The sequence below is a fragment of the Hetaerina americana genome, unplaced genomic scaffold, assembly GCF_022747635.1.
Source record: "Hetaerina americana unplaced genomic scaffold, ioHetAmer1.1.p SCAF_8, whole genome shotgun sequence".
NCBI lineage: Eukaryota > Metazoa > Arthropoda > Insecta > Odonata > Calopterygidae > Hetaerina > Hetaerina americana.
The window spans coordinates 36896758-36916392 of record NW_027287427.1 but is presented as its reverse complement, the minus strand read 5'-3'; the positions used below and the strand labels follow the sequence as shown (position 1 = coordinate 36916392).

The following is a 19635-nucleotide window of genomic DNA, read 5'->3' as shown; positions in this document are numbered from 1 at the left end:
TTTTGAAAGCGCAGAAAAGGTAAGAATAAAATAAAAAATTGCTTAATGCGTTCATGATAAATTATGAAAGGATGATGAACAAGTGGAAACACTGACATTTGAGACGTCAGAGGTGAATGAAAGTAAGTTGAGTTCGTTCGTTTTCAAAGTTTGATGATCGCAAGCCCGGGAAATCGTTTGCGCGTTTTTTTCCGCTAATTCCAAATATCCTCCATTTTACTAACTAGGAAGAAAATTTTGGTTTTAATAGTGTGCTGATCATAGCGGGAAAAACCTTTCAACGTGGCCGATATTGAGGAGAAAAATTTGGCCTTCCCCCTAGGATTCGATTTTCTTTTCCAGAATGTACTTAAAGAAAGTTGAATCCAACACTTCCGAAGTCTTTTTATGTCTTCTCTGTTTACGAAGAGTGTTCTCGGGAGCAATGGGAGCGATTTTGTCACACTCGGCACTGTGCACTGATGCATTTTTTGATTCTTCGATTACACAGTTCGCGTTTTTATCCACAATGTCACTTTCTTCCTCCTCACTGAATAATTCAGGCTGCGTTGATTCCTGGTACTTTTTCTCTTTCATAAAAATAGTTATAAAGCTCATTTGATCTTCGAATTTCCAGTTTCCACTCCTCGATTCCTCTTCGTTTTTTTACAGTTTTTTTTTTTAAGTTTTTTCTGTTTTGGCCGCGCAGTGATAGCCAGAGTTTTTTTTACACTGAATCCCTGTCAACAAAAGTCACACGATGAGCACCCCTAATGGTTGCCGTGTTTAATTAAAAATGCCATTAAATCCCGCACGTTTATAGACAAGTTATCACTTCATGCAACGATTCGAGTATTTCAGATATTTGGGATCAGAGGACTCGTTTATAAATGATGCATCCATATCATCCATTATCGTCCTATACGCCTCACCATTTACTGTCCGGAATACGAAATTGCGATTCGATAACAAATTGATGATGGATGATATCCCATGATACCGGTATTGGAAGGAAAGCTCGCTTTCTGAGCACAGACAAATCATAATATTAAGAGTACGCTCATTGCAAAGGCGCGATAGAGACTGGGACCGAAAGGCAAGGAAAATCAGGAACGGGAAGATGTAATATGTAATTGAAAGAAAAATTTTGCTTTATTCATTTCAGTAGCTACCCCTAATCCCAGGCGCTAACACATGAAATGTATCCGTAATTACATTACATTTCAAAACTAAACAAATTTTGAACTTTAATATTTGACATAATGTTGCCAATTCCTGGCCTTTCACGTACCAATTCTATCAGTTTGTCTTCCATGATCACAGATACTATAAGAGAAAACAGAACTTCGAGTGAAAACCGAAGGGACAGAATTGCCTATGCCCTTCACTCGGGGGAGCATCAGAAGTATCAACAGCTCCAACTAGCGGGTAGGTCGCGCACCTCCAGGAGGGAGAGCTGGCGTTCAAACTCCGCTCAATAAGTTTCTTGAGTGAAGCTTGCGCTCCAGCTATGTCGGATGAGAAAACTAAATAGTAGAGGGACACCAGCTGGCTTTGCTCGCGGTTGCCGGGGCGATAAACTTTCAAATGAAACACTACACTCACTCATTCGAGACGAGGCTACACTTGAGGCATGTATTCGGATCGTAAAGGGGTGGGATATCCAGGTTAAGGAGTCGCCGCGTGAGAATGGTGGATTGCGAAATTCGGAGGAGTGCTTGTGTTTTCAAACTTCAGAATGAAACCTTTTTTCACGGTTTCACGCGAAACTTTCAGAACGTTAGCTCTACCCTTGAGAATTTCAGGAATCACGTCTGAAATAGGATGTCTAGGAGGGGAGAATGGCAATGCCCTCACCAATGAGCACCTTACGGCCTTAATAATCGGAAGAGGCCGACCCATGGTCGCGGAAGCTCTCTGATCTCTGGGAAAAATGATGTTGTACTTGTATGTGTAAGTGACCTGTGAAGCAGGCTTTAACCCGAAGGTTGATATGATAGATGGTGTTAGAGCTGGTGTTCCTCATCTACTAGGCACTGAAATGCATGAAAAGATTAAATATGTAGGATGAGGATAGGTAGAAAGTATGCTGAGTTGAAAAAAGGTTTATTGTGAAAATGTGTTAGTTTGTAGTGTCATTTTAGGTGGGGCTTATACATGTGATAATGCTTAGTCCCTGGGCCCAATGAAAACCTAACTTAACCTGCAGACTTTTCGGTCTGATGTTATGAAGTAGGTACACTCTAGAATCATAGGAGTGAGAACATCACGCATGCAGTATGGGAAGAAGGGGGTGGTATATCTTTTTCTTATATACCTCCTTAGTTTCACAGAAAATAACTCAGCCTTAATTTGGCTCGAAATATACTGGACCACCGCTGAGATTTGAAATTTTGGCCTGCAGCCGACCCGAATGGCACCCACTATACTTCCACTCTGCAATTACTTATGAGGATCAAAACTATAAACTAAGTCCACGTGAAACAATTTTAGGACATCCACTCAATAATTATTTAGATTCCCATTTATAACTTATACTAACAGATTTGAAGGAAATGGAGAATGTTTCCATGCCAAATGAAGGTAATTGAATGTTCGTAATTTAAATTCTCTGTGTGCTTAAATTTCGCCTGGTGCAATTACGGTTGGTTTTTACTCCCAAAATAACATTTACCAATGGAAAATCCCAAAGCAGTACCCACGCACGACGTGGGCATTGAATGAACTTAGAAATCATTCTTAGAAAAGCTGCGCCGAGAAATCAATGACTTTACACTCAGAAAAATCAGACATTACATGAACCACCCAGATAAAAATAATAGCTTGACGAATACGGAGGAGAGAGAGAGAGAGAGAATTGCATTTGGCGTTCAAAAATACCACTACATCTGAAAACGAATAACTTCAAGTTAAAATTCAATTTCTAAAGTCAACGCTTATGAACAGAAAAGATATTGCGTTCCACTTAGTTATACTTAAAGAGAAAAGTAATCAATGAGATTTTTATGATAACCCCAAGTAATTTTGTTCATGCGTGTAAGCTAAGCAGTTACAGGATATATATATGCAATCAAGAGACCAATGTGGTGACGGTGATAAAAACAAATATGGCTCACAACCAACTTGAAAAGGCGATGAATTTAAGGCAACATCCACCGCATTAATCAATCTAGGAGTAACATAATCATAATTTATTAACTAAAGTCCATAAATGTGAACATATCCACAGGACCGAAAGATATGCTCACACGAATACTCACAAAAATTGACATCAGGCACCGTATTTTCTCAGAAAATATATTCAATAAATCCTCATCGTAAGATTAAGTGCTGCAAAAATTGGAAATTGCTTACAAAAAGGCCATAAACAGCAGCGGGAATAAACAAGATCGTTAAAAATTGTCATTGCAGACTAATACATATTACAATTCATCTAATGTACAATTCTCAAGCAAACGATGGGTGAGGCGACGATCGGTTGCTTCGTCGGATTTTTAATCATAAACATGTCAGATGGTTTCCAGGAGAGTAGTTCTTGTGTAAAGCATTTGAATGTAATTATGCATAACATCCTAAAATTGAGGGAAATGAAGAAAACAAGGAGCGGTATTGCGAAAAAGGGTTATGCCATGCAATCATAATAAATTGACACTCCCACTGTGTTCATGGGGAATCAGCGACCAAATAGTAAATTTAGTTCCTGATTTCCGTTTCGAAAATAATAAAATACAATGTAATATCGAAAATGTAACATGGAAGGTATTTCGCTTTTGTGAAGGCAGCCCCAATAGAAGCGTGCCGTGTTGGTCCTTTCTCATTAGTGTTCATAACGTCAAATCACCAACATTATGTTGATCACTGGGCTAGCAGATGACAGAACCGTTTACCGAGACGTTGTTAGCAAAATAGTCTGTGAAACTATTTTAAGAGATCTCAACAATAAAATTTCATGGTGTTACGAGTGAGATATCCAGCTACAATTGATATCAGCTACAGTACTCAACCCAAAAGCTAGTTTGATGGATGAGGTTAAAACTGACCTAATACCACTCCCCTTTCCCTGGGTTGCTTCTGGCTTCTTAGGAAGACCAGGTATCCTAAGGCTTATGCTTGGGTGGAATTTAGAGTGCCCAGAAGCGTCACCCGGAATCAGTTTCTTGTGTCTTCTATCTGTTTTCATGCGACCAAAAAAGTTTATTAAACTCCTTCATTTACATTGCTTCCCTTACATTTCCCCTCTTCATACGGTCCTCAACATCTCTCACTATCTGCTCCGCCCACGTTTGCCGCCTTCTTAGAATTTCACCAAGCAACTTCTTCTTTCTCTGGCATTTTTAAAATATCAGCGTTAGTTTTTCTCCCCCCAGGACCAATGCCCTCAAAATCCACTGGACTGCCCAGAATATGTCAACCGGTATTAAAATAGCATTTTTGGATAGCACAACTGATAGCTGCCGCTGCACTATTCTAACCCAGCCAAAGTCTTCATCCCTACGGTCGTGTTACAAGTTATGGGCGCAGCTTGCCTGATACGTGCAAACCGTTCCCCAGCATTTCATTCAGCGTGAAATTCGAACGTTCAGTCTGAGGTGGGCAATGCCTTTACCTGTGCCTAATGTGCTTTACTAAAAAGTTCCGATGACTATAGCATATCGCAGTTTGAGTTATTCCATAATCGGACTAAACATTGGGCTGTTATTCGGATATTTAATCCGAATAGCGGCCATTTATATGAAGTTATAGATTATGAACTAAAAAAAGCTTACATTTCCGCCCATAGTGCAGAATAAACCACATAGCTCTGCCCGCTATTATGTCCACCTCCATGGATCCTCGTTACAGTGGAATATTCACATATTTTAAAACATAGCTGGAGGTAACGACGGGGAAATGTTATGTCTCATTGAGTTGCTAACGACGCCAACAACAGTACGCCCCCATCGCAAGATAATCAGGCCCACTCTTTTGCAACCACCCTCCATCAATTCCAGGTCATACTCGCCCCTGAACGATCGTTATAGAGACCGCGGATGGAAAATTTAGAGCGTACACCTCGATCGTTTTGTGGAGCGAAATAGAATTTTAACGTGAACCCTCCCCGAAGTCCCCCATTCATGGAACCCCAAAGCCGCAATGACCGTGTTTCTCGTACTACAGGTCAACGGATCGATTGGGGATATTAATAAAGAATCTATCATGTCTCACTCGCCTTGATAAAGATAAAAGCTATTTCATTTTTTTCCAAATCGGTTCATATCTATATGAATATAATTAAGATCGGCGTTCACGTGCATGGAGTATAGTATTTTGTGAAATTCTATGCAACTATTCCCGATTAGGTTAATTTTTCCCACATTACCCCTAGTAAGAACAATTTTAGAGTTCGTAACACGCTGACTATAGCGGGAAATGGCTTTCATGGTGGAATAAAACCACCGAAGAAAAAATACGCATACGTTTGTTTGCAGGGTTCATATTTACTTGTCAGAATGTAATTTCATGACTGCTAGAGTAAATGGGTGGCACTTTCAACTGATTTTTTCTCTTATTATGAAAAATATCAATAGTGCCACTAAAAATCTAATACATTTCCAACAGTCCTTTAGAACGAATATCATGGACTACAATGGTTATCGCGAAGTTACGAGTTCTTACTTGTGATATTAAAACAGATTTGAAGAGAATCGTACTAAGTAATTACGATAATTATTCGCCAGTGTGTTTTAAATTGATCCTTCTGAGAATGAATACTAACTGCTAGTTGATAATACGAGCAATCAACAGGGTCACCCAGTAACTGGAATGCAATCCATTCCGCTTAACGTGCAATCGGCGTAATCTTAAGGTGAGCAGGATGTTCTAAGAGAATAGATGTAAAAAACCCCGACCACTCGACAGTGACTGCGAAATACATCTGGCCTTATAGAGACAACAAAAAAGAGCTGAAGCGTTGGCTATACACAATAAAACAATATTTGCAAGAGGTTGAAACTTTCTCATTGCAGTTGATAAGTACTCTTCCTAATATTTAATTAAACACATCTTAGTTACGCGATGGCCTCGAAATGGTGTACTATGCAATAAAAATATCTGAGGGATTCATTTCTACATCCTGAGATGCTGAGCAATCTCTTTTCTTGGAGGTCCTAACCTCCCACACATTCCACTTAACAGCTTCCAACTGTTCCAACCCAACCACTTCCTACTGCCCCCCCTCCACCAAACCCTCTGCCTTCCCACTTTCTTCACCATTATGGCATGGAACATCTCCCAATATTTTAAAACCATAATACGATTTCTATGCCCGATTCCTACATTCTCAATTGTAGACTCAAACTTAAGTTTAAATATACAAATCTGACACATTTCGCGCCAAGTTTGATATGAAGTACCAAAACCAATGAATTTAAAAATCCGTAATACTCATAATCAGAATTATATTTTTGGAAACGGTAGTGTGGTATTCAGAACAGCAAAACTTATATTAAATGCAAGGGATTTAACCGCAAAATTTTCCTTAATTAGAAACGTTTCGTGAAAATATGAATGAGCGAGTAGAGTAATACACGTTTAATGAGTTGCCAGAAATATTCGAAAAGCCTCACGCAAGGTCTCTCGAAATCAGCTGTTGATGTGCGGAAGAAGCAGCGAGAACCGCTAGGTAGCGTTTCCAGCGGCGGCGGTGGAAAATTACTGAGGAGTATGAAGGAGAAACTCGTTATCGAAGAGAGGGCTTTATGATTAAAATCATATGTACCTTATCATAATATTGGTTTTACAATAATAAAATGCATTATAGTTCAATTATAAACCTTTAAAAGGGGTGATAGTTGTATTAAATGAAATATAAAAATAATTTGTAACACGGTTTCGAAAACGAGATTTCTTCTCCCTTCAGTGCACAAGTAGTTTCTCCCTTTCGAATTGTGTTGAACGCTTTCGCTTTTGTATCATACGGGTTATAACTCGGTACTAGGTTAAGTTAAGCAAGCCTGTGAATAAGTTTGCTGCCATTTCGTTGCGGGTTAAGAATCATTGAATTGATTCTATTCCTTTCTCTTTCATCTGCTGAGTATCATAAATATTGAGAACCAAGTTTACCTAGGTAATGTTTACTCCTGGTGACTGAATGTTTTTTAATATTAAAATAAAATGCATGTAATGATGGTAGAAGTGTTTACAAAATCCCAATTTTATTTAGATCTGAGATCATGAGTGGGAATCATGCGGAGCTTTCTGTACCAACTCCCGCTCTTTCGTGTGACGAGGGGTCACCGGCCTTCGTTAACCCAAGCCATAGTACTCCCAGCTCGCCCACCGTATTTGACAGAATTGAGAAAGAAACTGAACCAAGTCAGATTGAAGAACCGGGGACAGGATTGATGGAGTCTATAGACAATGGGGCTAACAATATCGAAGAGACCGGGAGCGGCTTTACCGCACATTTTGTTTCGAATGGCTATTACGGATTTCTGCCATTATCCTTGGCTTTGGTAACAGAGGTGGACTGTCAGATGGACATGGATGAATTAAATGCAGTGGAGGGAGAAGAGGGTTCATCTTGCCATGAAATTTTAGCTAACAGTACTTCTCTCGAACCATATAGGTGGCAGAAACCACAAACAGGAATTGATTCTAAATATAAAGGTTTTACTGTGCTTGGGAAACGAAATTGGGACGGAGCAAACGAAGTACATACTGAAATCAAAAGGATTCGACAAGAAGGTAAGAGCTTGAACATGGTTTTTGAATAATTGTGGCGTGATAGGCTTAAATAGAAAGACATACAATTTTATTATATTGACATAAAAGTACCAAGAAAACTTTTTTAAACATTAGATATGCCTGTTTTTTATCTGATTCAAAATTTTGATTTCACGAAAATGTTGCAACGTGAATGATTTGAATACACCCTGGTGAAGCGGTACAGAACTTGTTAGTAATAGGATTGTATGTTGAACACGATGATACATGACGAGTGAAGTTTTCTCAGGCTGTAGTCAAATTGTTCAGTTTCAGTAAACTAGCTAACGGATGGAAAGTATTTTCACAGGGAACCCACTAATGTTTGTAAATATATTCCTCCCACTGGAACTGGACCATTTGCGAGTCAAAGTAATGGGTATTCATAGAATGTTTTAGCTGGGCTGTATTTGGTACCTAATTGTTTGTTTTATTAGAATGTACCAGTTTTTCAAGACGTATCGTTAGCCGTAAATTATTTCATTGGACCGGGTATTTGGCTAATCTGAAAAGAAAATGACTGAATTTTAAATTAGCTCTAAAATATTGTTGGCAAGTGTGATATCAGACGCTTTTGACTAGTGAGAAAGAAAGAATCTAGAGGTTCATTACGTTTTTTACTGCCTGCATTATGGGGTAGGAATATAATGTTCATTTCATCCCCCATGAAGTATGATTTCAAGTCTGATCGCACCTACCCTTTGGTCATGTAATATACCTGTAACCAGAAGCACTTTGAAATTGATTACCTTTAATTTTATTACTTGACATATTTGTTCAATCTGAAAGTGGAATATACCTTTGGACAAAGTCAAAGGTATTATGTTTAGCCAATGCCTAATTCAATCTCTGCATCCTTGAAATCTGCAGCACGCAAAATGTATGTGCTTTTAAATGTAATCGTAGCTACTCCGTTTTTGTGATAGATGGTGGTTTCTCTAGTCTATGTTACTGGAATTGGATGAGAAGTGTTAATGCAGGTTTCTAACCCAGATTTGTTAAGTGGGAGGGAATAATTTCACTCATTTTAAATTTACCAAGGGCAAAGACATACGGGGCCCCAAGGAACTAAATTGTTCAATAGCCTTTATTGGCTGAGTGTCAAGCTGAGTTTACTTGGCTTGCTTTTATTTCAAAATATTTCTTTTGTGATACTAAAAAATATGCATATAGTCTTCCGTTGTTATATTTGTGTATTTCTATTGTGCCTCTACTTTGAAATAGTAATAATAGGAGAAAAATTTAATAAATAGGAATCCTGTGCTGAATACATTCCCAGTTTTGTAACTGCTGAGGTTAAAACTTGCCTGCAAAGGCTTAGAGGTTAAACTGATTATTTTTTTAAGTTATCAGCATGCCTGAATCCCTCTGAATGAGTATTCCCATTATCATGCTGGCATGAAGAATTAAATATTAGGAATTTTACTTTCTACCAGGAACTCTTGCACATGGTGCGTCTTATCCTTAGGTTTTGCTAAATGGGTAAATTTTTTGAGATCGGAAAATTCAGCTTTTGTAACTCAGCCATTAGACCCTCAAGTTAGTTATCCCTATTTTGGTTTTGTCATTAACCTGCATGTTTCTGAACTGAAGATGTCAGAAGAAAAGTTAGAAAAATATTTGTCAGCCTGAGAATGCAGTGTGTAGGGAAACCTGAAGTTGATGAGCTTCATTCATAAAAACTTATAACTGCTGTCTCACTATCAATATCATAGAGATTGAGTGATTGTACTGTTACAAATGGCTGTCCACTGCATGTGTACAAGGAGTGTATGCAAGGAGTAACAGGAATTGAGGTTCTTGGATATTTTACCAGTATTCTAATCCCCCAAGAATGCATGACTTAAAGGTATACTAAAGGTCCAAGTGTGTTAAACCAAGGAATACATTGCCTTTTATTAAAAGGAGACTGATGTCTCTGCTAGATTTCTCTACCCTTCTTCCTTCACTTCCCAAGATTCATCTCCAAAGTGCTTGCTACTCTGTAATGTTACTCACAATCTCTGCTGCCTGATGCCTTTCTTAATAACTGCTTCTCGTCGGCAGCCTTCTTTGAAGGAGTATTGAGTTAAGTGGTGAGAAATTCAATTCTTTTCTTTTTCCTCTTTAATAATCTTCCTTATGTATCCTGGTATTAACAAGGATTCTATGAGTTGATGGGTTGGTTGCTTTCTGGGACCTGTTTCTCAAAGCTGCAAGTTGAAATAAACATTCTCTTAAAAGTTTTCAATATGATATCAAACTTGCAAATTTGCTTTCTATGAATTTTAGGTGAGTAGCAAGTACTACTTCATTTATTAACATTGGCAAGCTCCATGCGTGCAAATTACAAGAACTTGCAAACAGACTTGTAGCTTTGAGAAAGGGGACCCTGGTATTCTAATTATGCATTTACGTTATAGCATTTATGTTGGTAGTTAATCCTTGAGCCATTTTATAAGATTTTATAAATTGCGCATTGATATTAGTCAGTTAAATCATTGATTCACTGTTACCTAAATATGTCTGTGATATCCTTACCAATATGGATGTCCATGCGACCATTTTCAAAAAGTTATATTTAATTTGTTAAAACTATCATATATCACAGAATGAAAAGGTTTTTTTTTATTAAATTCTGATTAATAAAACCAAACAAGGTAGTTGACATAAAAATTTCATCTGGAAACAGACCATATTTCAACATCTATTGTAAAGGTGTTCAAATAAACTTATCAATCAAATATATGTATCAACGGGAATAGAGGAAGAGGATTGGTTAGATGGAGTGGAATTTAGCGAACAAATAATGGGGGAAGACTTTAATTTGGTCAAGCAAATCTGACTTCTAACTCTTAGTCATTACATTCAAAACGTCAGGATCAATGCTGCAAATATGGCTGTCATAATTTTCTTCGTGGCGCTATACACTTTATGACCAAAAAAGGGAGAAATTTAAGGCTTTGTATAACAATCTGAAATCATTAGTATGCCTGCCAATTTGTACTTTTTAATGAACATGTTTTCTCAACCCAATCTTTTATCCTTGTCATTCATTTATGTTCATGTGGAATGCTTAAGGCTTCATGATGATTGAATCTGTTTTTGTGTATTTCATGAGTCTTCCTGCTCCCCCCTTTCCTTGCTAGTTCACGAATTATTTTGCTAGTCCTACACATTGTACTTTTACCATCCTCTGGTACTCTGAATAAGAGACTACTTAAGTGTTTCAAGCATCTTGGCAATGACCCTGTGTTGAATTCATAGTAATTTTCCATTTAAAATTACGATATTTTGGTCATCAGTAATTACTATGTTTATTATAAATATTGGGAAATATAATAGATCAGTCTGTGAAAAAAATTTACTCTCATACTCATTTGTAAGAAAATGCACGTAATGGTAACCTTAGCAAATGAAAATCTTCCCCCGAATTCACATTATTTTTTGGGGAAGGTGTGTTTTAATGGCAGAGGTCAGTATAGAAAATGTGGGTACAGTTTGGCCAAAGGAAGGGCTGAAATGACGGTCTTTGATTCATGGCATAGTACATACTCAAACGTTTACTCTAAATATAAATAGTATACCTTTAATATGCCTTGCAATATCTTGATCTGTTTCAGAACCATCATCGTTGACTGTATGTTTGTTCCAAGGAGTAGATTGTGCAAAAATGCCTGCCGATTTCAGTCAAACTCTGTTTGCTGAAAGAAGTGCAGATTTCCATTATCCAAGATTAAACATAAGCCAGTATGTTTGAGCTAGTTTTGGAATCAGGTGTGTATTTTCATAGATTTTTATTTTTTAATGTGATTTTTCGCATAACTGTATTTGTTTGGAGAATGAAAATTTGAAGAAAAAAAACAAATGCAGGCTCTTTTTGATTTGAAACCCAAATATTTGATGTACAGAAAGAGGCAATAGCATTTTTAATAATTGGATATGATTCAATTTTCACAGTACAAGACCTAAATGTTTTGCTGAGATCAGTATCATACTATCATTGTCCTGAAAGAGTCCCAAATAATGGCTCTGGTTTGCTGGCTATCTTTGTGGTTGGTTTAGAATTTACTAGTAATATCTAATTATATTTTCTTTTACAGCCTTTTCAGAACTTCCATGAGTTGGATGAACAACTACAACTGAAGCTCATGATAGGCTGTCTGGGACAACATGATCAAAAATATTTTCAAATGGCTTGTTAAGGCAATAAGACTACACTCTCATCTTGAACAGTCATTGTTATTTATCAGGACTTAAGGTTGTGATACTATATGAATGTATGTAGTAGATTTATGAGCAAATTGATGGAAAATGAAACACTTCTAAATGTGTTAAGTGTGAACAAAATCTTAATGTGTTCATTGTGTACCTACAATTAGTAATAATGTTTCTGTGCCCTGTGAAGTATTTGCATCATGGCTAATACTCTCCCACTACATAACAAAACAAGTTAAGTAATTGTCTGTCTTGTAAATTGAAGAAAACAATTGGACTTGGAGTAGTTGTGGGCCTTGGTTGGAAGTTTCTAAGTACAGTAAACTAATTGTAGTGGTTCTCCAGTATCTGAAGATTGTTGTGTGCATGAAAAAGAATTTGTATGACCAACTTTCAGAATTAGGAAGGACTCTGCCAGAAATTTGGACAGTATATAAACTTGTGTGAAGGAAATATGCTTCAACAGAACCATTTCATCTGTCTTCCATTTTGATAAATTATTTTATGTAATGAGGAAAAGGAAAATAAATTTGTTTCAAATAATAATGGAGTAATTTCTATCCTCTTCAACTCTCCACAAATCGCATTTGAAATTTAATGGGGACCTTTCAAATTGTCAAGGCCCTAAAAGATCATTACAGATGTATTCTATTGTTTCAGGCTTCACTTCGTGGAAGTAATTGATATCCATTGTTGAAATAGAAAGAAAGACTCGTACTTTTCCACAGATTTTATTATACGGCACTAATAAAATATTAAAATCTGTGGAAAAGTACAAGTCTTTCTTTCTATTTCAACAATGGAGATCATTACAGAAGTCATTTTTTCCATTGTGAGACATCACAAAAGTTAGCAAATAAATATAAGCGGCTAATGTTGCTGTTATGTACAAAGAAGTTAGTGAATCAAACTGTTACTGTGCACTTCAAATTGAATTTAAAAAGCTCATGGACATAGATTTTCATAATTAAAACTATTTCTTGGTTAATTATGCATATATGAATGGGTCATGAAGGGCCATCCTCATTCGCTCCCAAACCAACTGAATTATGTGATAGGAGGTGAAATATATTGAAAAGTTATAAATGAAATTAATAAAAAGATTTTTTTCTAATCTTGCTAAATTCTCAGATGTGTTAACCTGGTATATTAAAATTGTGTGAACGTTATTTTCTAGGCTTCGTTTGTGTGGTAATAAATAACTTTCACTATTTTTGTGATGAATTGCCAAAAATAATGTATGGCAATTTCTGTATACAATGCGTCTCAGTCTCCAGAAAATTAAAGTTATAAATAAGTTAGTGCCTGTTGTCTCCGGCATAAATTAACAGAATTTGCATAACATATTAAAATTAAATTATTGACTTAGTGATTCCACACAATTCTACCATACAATTCACATGTGAAAAATAAGAAAGTTCCTTGAATTTCCTCGACCTAACCATTTGTAAAGACAAAGATAGGTTACAGTTCTCCATTTTTTGGAAGGAAATGTATACGGACCAATTAATTCCTCTTCAAGGAATTGCTTCGCCCACAAGATTTTGGCATTTCATGCAATGATCCACTGATTAGCCTCTATCCCAACGTTAGAATCCAATGTAATAAGGAACTTAATAAAATTAAAACTATAGCAGTTAAAAATGGCTATCAGAAGATCTAATTAATTAACTTTACCGGAAGAAACTCATGAAAATTGCCTTAAGCAACATTTACAACCCCAAATATTTGCCACTGCCAAATGGTAACAAATACTCAATCTAGGGAATATTTCTCAAAAAGCAATCAAAATTTTTCCTAAAGAAAAAATTAACCTTAGACAGTGATTCATACCTAAAGAACCTGATCTCTCACACTAAAGACCAAGTTCCATAAGATGAGAGGAGTGTATGAATTAAAGGGCTCAAAAAGAGTGTAACACTAGTTGTATTGGGCAAACAGGATGAAAATTTGAAGTAAGGATAAAAGAACACAAAAAATGTGTAAAGGAAACGAACATAACATCCCTCTTTGGGAAGCACCTTATCAAAAGTGACTTTGTGACTAAATTTCCTCATTTTGAAAATAAAGGTCTAAGGCTTAATGCTTTGGAGCAGTTGCAAATTTTGAAATGCATCCGCTTCAAGGATGAACTTGCCAATGAAAGTTTGTATCCCTCCCACTCGTAGATGTATCACTCTTCCCAGTGAACGACTGACACCAAGAGATGTAATTCTCTATTCCTTCCAGCTACATTTTAACCTTTTTACCCCTCCACCCTCCCTCTCTTACAAAACCCCCCTCTCAGAAGGTATACATACCAAGTTCACTTCCATGAGGACCACCTGATGACATTCAGCATCGAAACCTGGGTGGTGTTTTTTGATGATATCCAAGAAGATTAACATGAAAACTAGATTGGAAAATTAGTTTGAATGTGTAGTTTACAAAATTCATATTTGAATTAGGTAAGTAAGCTCATTTAAAAGATTATCTACCTACGAGGGTCATCCGGAAAGTAGTACCCGTTCGTGAAATAGACAGAAAAGTAAATATTAACAAACATAAAAAATTTTATTTGAAAGAGGATACTTTAAACTACTTCTCAACATAATCTCCAAGCAAATTAAGGCATTTGTCATAACGTGTGACAAGTTTCTGTATTCCTGCTGCATAGTCCTTCGCCGCCAGCTCATTGAGATACGCGAGGGACCCATCTTGCACAAATTTTTGCATAATGCAGATGGTGTTTAACAATTTCATGAACAATTGTTCGAGAAACATTGGGAAAATGCTCACAGATGTCATCAATTGTGACGCGCCGATCGTTCCTCACGAATTCGTCAACTGAGCTCACCAGTTGGTCTGTAATGACAGACGGTCTCCCCGAACGCTCATCGTCGTGTGTGTTCCCCCTCCCCATGTTGAAGTTGCGACACCACCGCCGAACAGACGACTCGTCCATTACATTGTCTCCATACACCTCCTTTAATTGGTGATGAATATCACATGGGCGAACGTTTCTTGCATTGAGGAATTTAATCACTGCCCTCACTTCACAACTGGCGGCGTTCTCAATTTTTTTAAACATTGTAAACAATCACAGAAACAACACAGGCAATGCTAGCGTCACGCAACTTGGCTCAGAGAAGGCAGACAAGCCACTGAAGCTATCTGACCTCGTCCAGCGGCTACTCGCGTCGTCAGCACTTCATGCGGCACGAACGGGTACTACTTTCCGGATGACCCTCGTATTAAAGGTAGACAGATCTTACAACTGATAGATCTCTTGTTTACCCAGTAAAATATCTTTCATTAGTTCATCAATGTAACTTCCTGCCTATATGTCATCCAGAAGGCCTGTTCTCTACTTTACCCCATTTGGTCATAAGTTTTCCACATGTCCAGGATTGAATAATCATTTTCCCATTATATCTCTAATTTTGTGCTTGGATTTTTCCATTTATTTCTTGAGGGCACTTTCACTGTCCTGTGAAGGGTGTTTTCACCTTATCTAGAAAACTCTCTATAACCTCAGGTGTTTTTTTCTACCACAGTTCTTTCTTGCCTAAGTTCATTATTTAGCTCCTAGTACTTTTTTCTATCTAAATCTGTAATTACATTCTTCTACTTTCTTCTCTCCTCCATCTTGCGCATCATCTCTCCTGTGATCCACAGCTTCCTCAAACTTTTCCTATCGTTTTGTTTGCAGCTTTGAATATCCTTTACATGAGACTTTATCACATACAACTACAGTACCTATACTCAATGTTTCTGTATCTGTGCTTAAAATTAATCACAATGATATTCCTGGATAGGCAGATTATTAAATGAAGAAGAGGAAAACTAATTGGATATATCCTCAGGCATAATTGCTTTCTAAGACCACAATTGAAGGATACATACTGGGCTAGAATTACATGGGAAGACTAGGGCCGAACTATGAGAAGGAAACTGAAAATGTTGGATCAAGGGGCTACAAAGGCAATGGAAAGGAACGGAAGAGTTAAAGATAGCTGCTACAAAATAATCATCCAATTGACGACTGATATCTCAAATTTTAAAATAAATTCACTTCCTTTTTCAACGTCCATTATTTTGTTTGGGTCACGTAAGCAATGAAAAAGCACACAATAAAACATCCACAAGTTCTGTGCTTGGAAAAACTATGGGTCAGAGGTTACTCAAGAGACAATTGAATGTTGGCATTCATCAGAATATCATATTACTGAACATGGACCAGGTTTGTATCTCATATTTTCTCAAGTTTCCACTGCTCACAATATTTTCTGTCTGGTGAAAACTTGGGTTATGTCTTTAGATACACTTGATAAATGAAAGATTAGACTTTATTTCTCAATAGGCCCAACAAAATTTTTTGTTGTCTAAAAGCTACTGGTGGGCTGGGAATCTGTCAAACCTTTTAAAGCCATTTTAGACTGTGATAAGGCAATAAAGGAGTTGAACCACCAGTGTTTATGCAACAAGCAGACCCATCTAAAATAGCTCTAATCTGAGTAAACAATTTTTCTAATAATTACCCTGGTTTTGGTATAGATTGCTATCGCACACACGACTTAACAATCCCTCCCACTCTTATTGCCTGCAGCCAAGAATGGAACTTTCTTATTTTCCTATACATATCTATTCTTGCAAAATAGTCAAATAAATACCTATGTGATAGCTCTCACTGATTCTCCATATCCACTCTCCATCTGTACAAATGCACTGATATAATGGATTAATCATCTCAGTAAATTACCGTTAACTCTATAATCGAGGGAGATGCAGAAGACCTTACCAAAACAAGTAAACCACAGCTAAAATAATAGTAAGGAACAAAATTTAAACAGAGGAAACACATATCAGTGAAATGTATTGCAGTACACTGTGAGGAACTGGAATTATAATCACATATCAAGATCATGCCAGAGACAGTAATGTGGGAAATGCCATTAGTCTTTGAAAAATAAATCTGTCAACAGAACTGCATCATCAAACACTTAATTAATATTTCCCAATATGCATGTTTTAGCATTATTCATGTGAGCACTTAGATGTGAAACTAATTTATTCATCAACTGGGTTTTAGCTTAGACATTTTGGGTACTGTCATTGATCAAACAGGTAACTAGTTTTCTCTTACTGCAACTCACACATCCTTGTTTGTTTACCTTTCCTATTCTTCCCCACACCCACATTTAAAAAGCCTATCATCTGGCTTCAATGACCATTCTTCCAAGCCAAATAAAACGACAATCCATATCAAAGTTTTAAAGAGCCATTTCTTAACCTCCTCACTCAATGTTTCTGTCAGCTATTCCTTCCTTCTTGAGAAATCTTCTTTGTCTGATGCAATTCTTCTTCATATGTCCCTACTACATTGACCATCTTGATTGATAATACTGCCAAGGTCAACTAGTATCCTGTTTCACCAGTTTCCGTCCATTAAGTCCTATTCTAACATTTAATTTAGCCCTTCTCTTTTTTGAAAACTACATAACCTTTGCTTTGTTTACACCACTTCTCATCCCATACCCTTAGTGCTGGATTTTCAATGCCATCAGCAATGCTTGTAGTCCCTTGGCTGACTGGCAAACTAAAACTTGATCATTCGCAAACCCAATTTCATAATTTTGCCACAACTTTCATTTTTATCTCCAGTTAATCCCATGCCACTTTTACCATTTCCTCCACATACTTATACGTTGAAAAGCATTGGTGATAATGGACACCTCTGTCTTTACTCGCTTCCTAATCATGCCTATTCTAATGGTATGTCAATATCCAGGATATGTAGTAGAGGTAACGAAGTCTCCTATCCCTCCAACCTACTCCGTAGTCTGCAGCACATTCATTAATTCTACTAATTCACGGCATCGAATACCTTTTTAAAACCTATGAAACAGAAAAATACATCCTGATTTTAGTTTAAGCTCCTGTAGATCAGTGACCTCACTACTGCAATGGTATCAAGCATTCCGTTTTGAACCCATACTTACTATCGCCTTAAGTTTTCATTTGCTCTGCTCTCCATCTACTGACATTGATATAGATTGTATCAATATGTCATTAACAATAGGAAACTGTTTCAATGGAAAATATAAGATACAAAAATATGAATCAGCACTAAGGGAAAATATGAAGTTTAAAATAAACAAATACTGCACAAATCAGACAAAAGAATTGGAGGTAATTGCACCTTCACCATTTAATAAATTGCCTAAAGACTAAGGCCATTGGATTCTCTAAATGAAGTGAAAAAGAAAATAATAAATGTAGCCATTAGATGGGAATATAATATGTTGAATGGTATTTTTTTGATACAATATTCAATTGTAAACCCTGATTTTTAAACTTTTTTCTAGTTTATGCGGAACCTATTGACAAGCCACAGGTTTGTCAGGCTTAGCAGGATGAAATGAGTTTACTTCAATTTAGTATTTCCTTCCATTATAAAAAAAAATTGTGTTTGTATATATCATATAGTGCTGTGCTGTTATTTTAAGTGATTTTAAACAACTAATCAGACTGGAAAAAAAGGCAAAATTGTTCACATGGTTCAGATTTCATTGCCAACAGCTATAGCAGGAGCCAGAAATGATCATTTTAAATATCGATTAACCTATTTTGCAATAACTAATTGCAGCAATGAACAAAACCTGAGAAAGAAATATAACAAAAATTGACCGATATCTATGGGGTAGTGATTGACAATAATCACATGCTATTTTGTTTTAATATTGATTTTAAAATATAGAAAGAAATACAAACATTTAAAATCAATTAGATACGTGAAATTATGCAAGATTTAAATGTATATGAAAAACTGGGATTCTATACGAAATATTCTCATATGAGAAGTTGGGCTTCAAAGTTATTCAGCGTCAGGTCTTTATTATTTACTTTTATTCTACATAAACAAATTGTTGCAATTTTTATTATTTATTTTGTAATAATCATGCGGTATGTTTCATTTATCAAACATAAAAATACACTTCAAAAAAGTAGTTCACCCTAAACTCAAATTTACATATTTTCTCTGGTCTCTTAAAAAAACATAGTCAATGTCTCACTGCATTATCAAGGCTGATGATTACTGAGCCAATCTATTAAGTTCAAGGACTAGATAGTTTAAAGTGGAGACTTGCAATAAGCAATAACTATTTTTCTGATTGGCAGCTGCTTGATTGTCTGAGGGAGAGTGGGGATAGTTTGGGAAACTTGTGGCAGCGGAAAAAGGTGGAGGTGATAATTAATAATCAATCAATAGGTGGAGATAACAAATGCTGATAACAGTGATATGTGAGCTCCAGTATCCACATTATTCTGGTTTAAAAAAGGTTTGTTTTCTTCAGGGGTTCCAACAAATATTTTATGGTAGGAACTTGTTCTCAACCAAATATGATTATCACTGCAATTTGTAACACTAAATGGGATAAAATTTCACAAAAATTCTACGGAACAAACCATATAAGGATTAGAGTTGAGCTCAAAGATGATATTACCCTAATATGCAAACATATATGTATAAATTTAAATGTTCACAACACATGGGTTATATGTACTTATTTAAGTCCTGGGTGGCTTGAAAAATCCTTTAAATATTCCATTTGATCAAACGAATGAGTAAAACTTTTTATTGCATTATAGTAGAATCCAGATTGTGAATTAATAAAAATAATTGGTTTTATAACTTCTATTAAATAATAAAATAAAATAATTTTTAAAGCTCAC

The 19635-nt window shown here is 36.4% G+C and overlaps 1 long non-coding RNA gene across 3 annotated transcripts; it reads left to right on the top strand.

Annotated features, from left to right (window-relative positions):
- Positions 1–6902: 6902 nt before the first annotated feature.
- On the top strand, positions 6903–12434 carry LOC139697910 (uncharacterized). Of its 3 annotated transcripts, XR_011702835.1 has the most exons (5): positions 6903–7084; positions 7181–7704; positions 9769–9797; positions 11325–11478; positions 11805–12434. It is a non-coding gene; the product is annotated as an uncharacterized lncRNA (long non-coding RNA). The 3 variants fall into 3 exon arrangements; XR_011702834.1 differs by lacking the exon at positions 9769–9797 and having other exon boundaries at positions 7188–7704; XR_011702833.1 differs by lacking the exon at positions 9769–9797.
- Positions 12435–19635: the final 7201 nt, after the last annotated feature.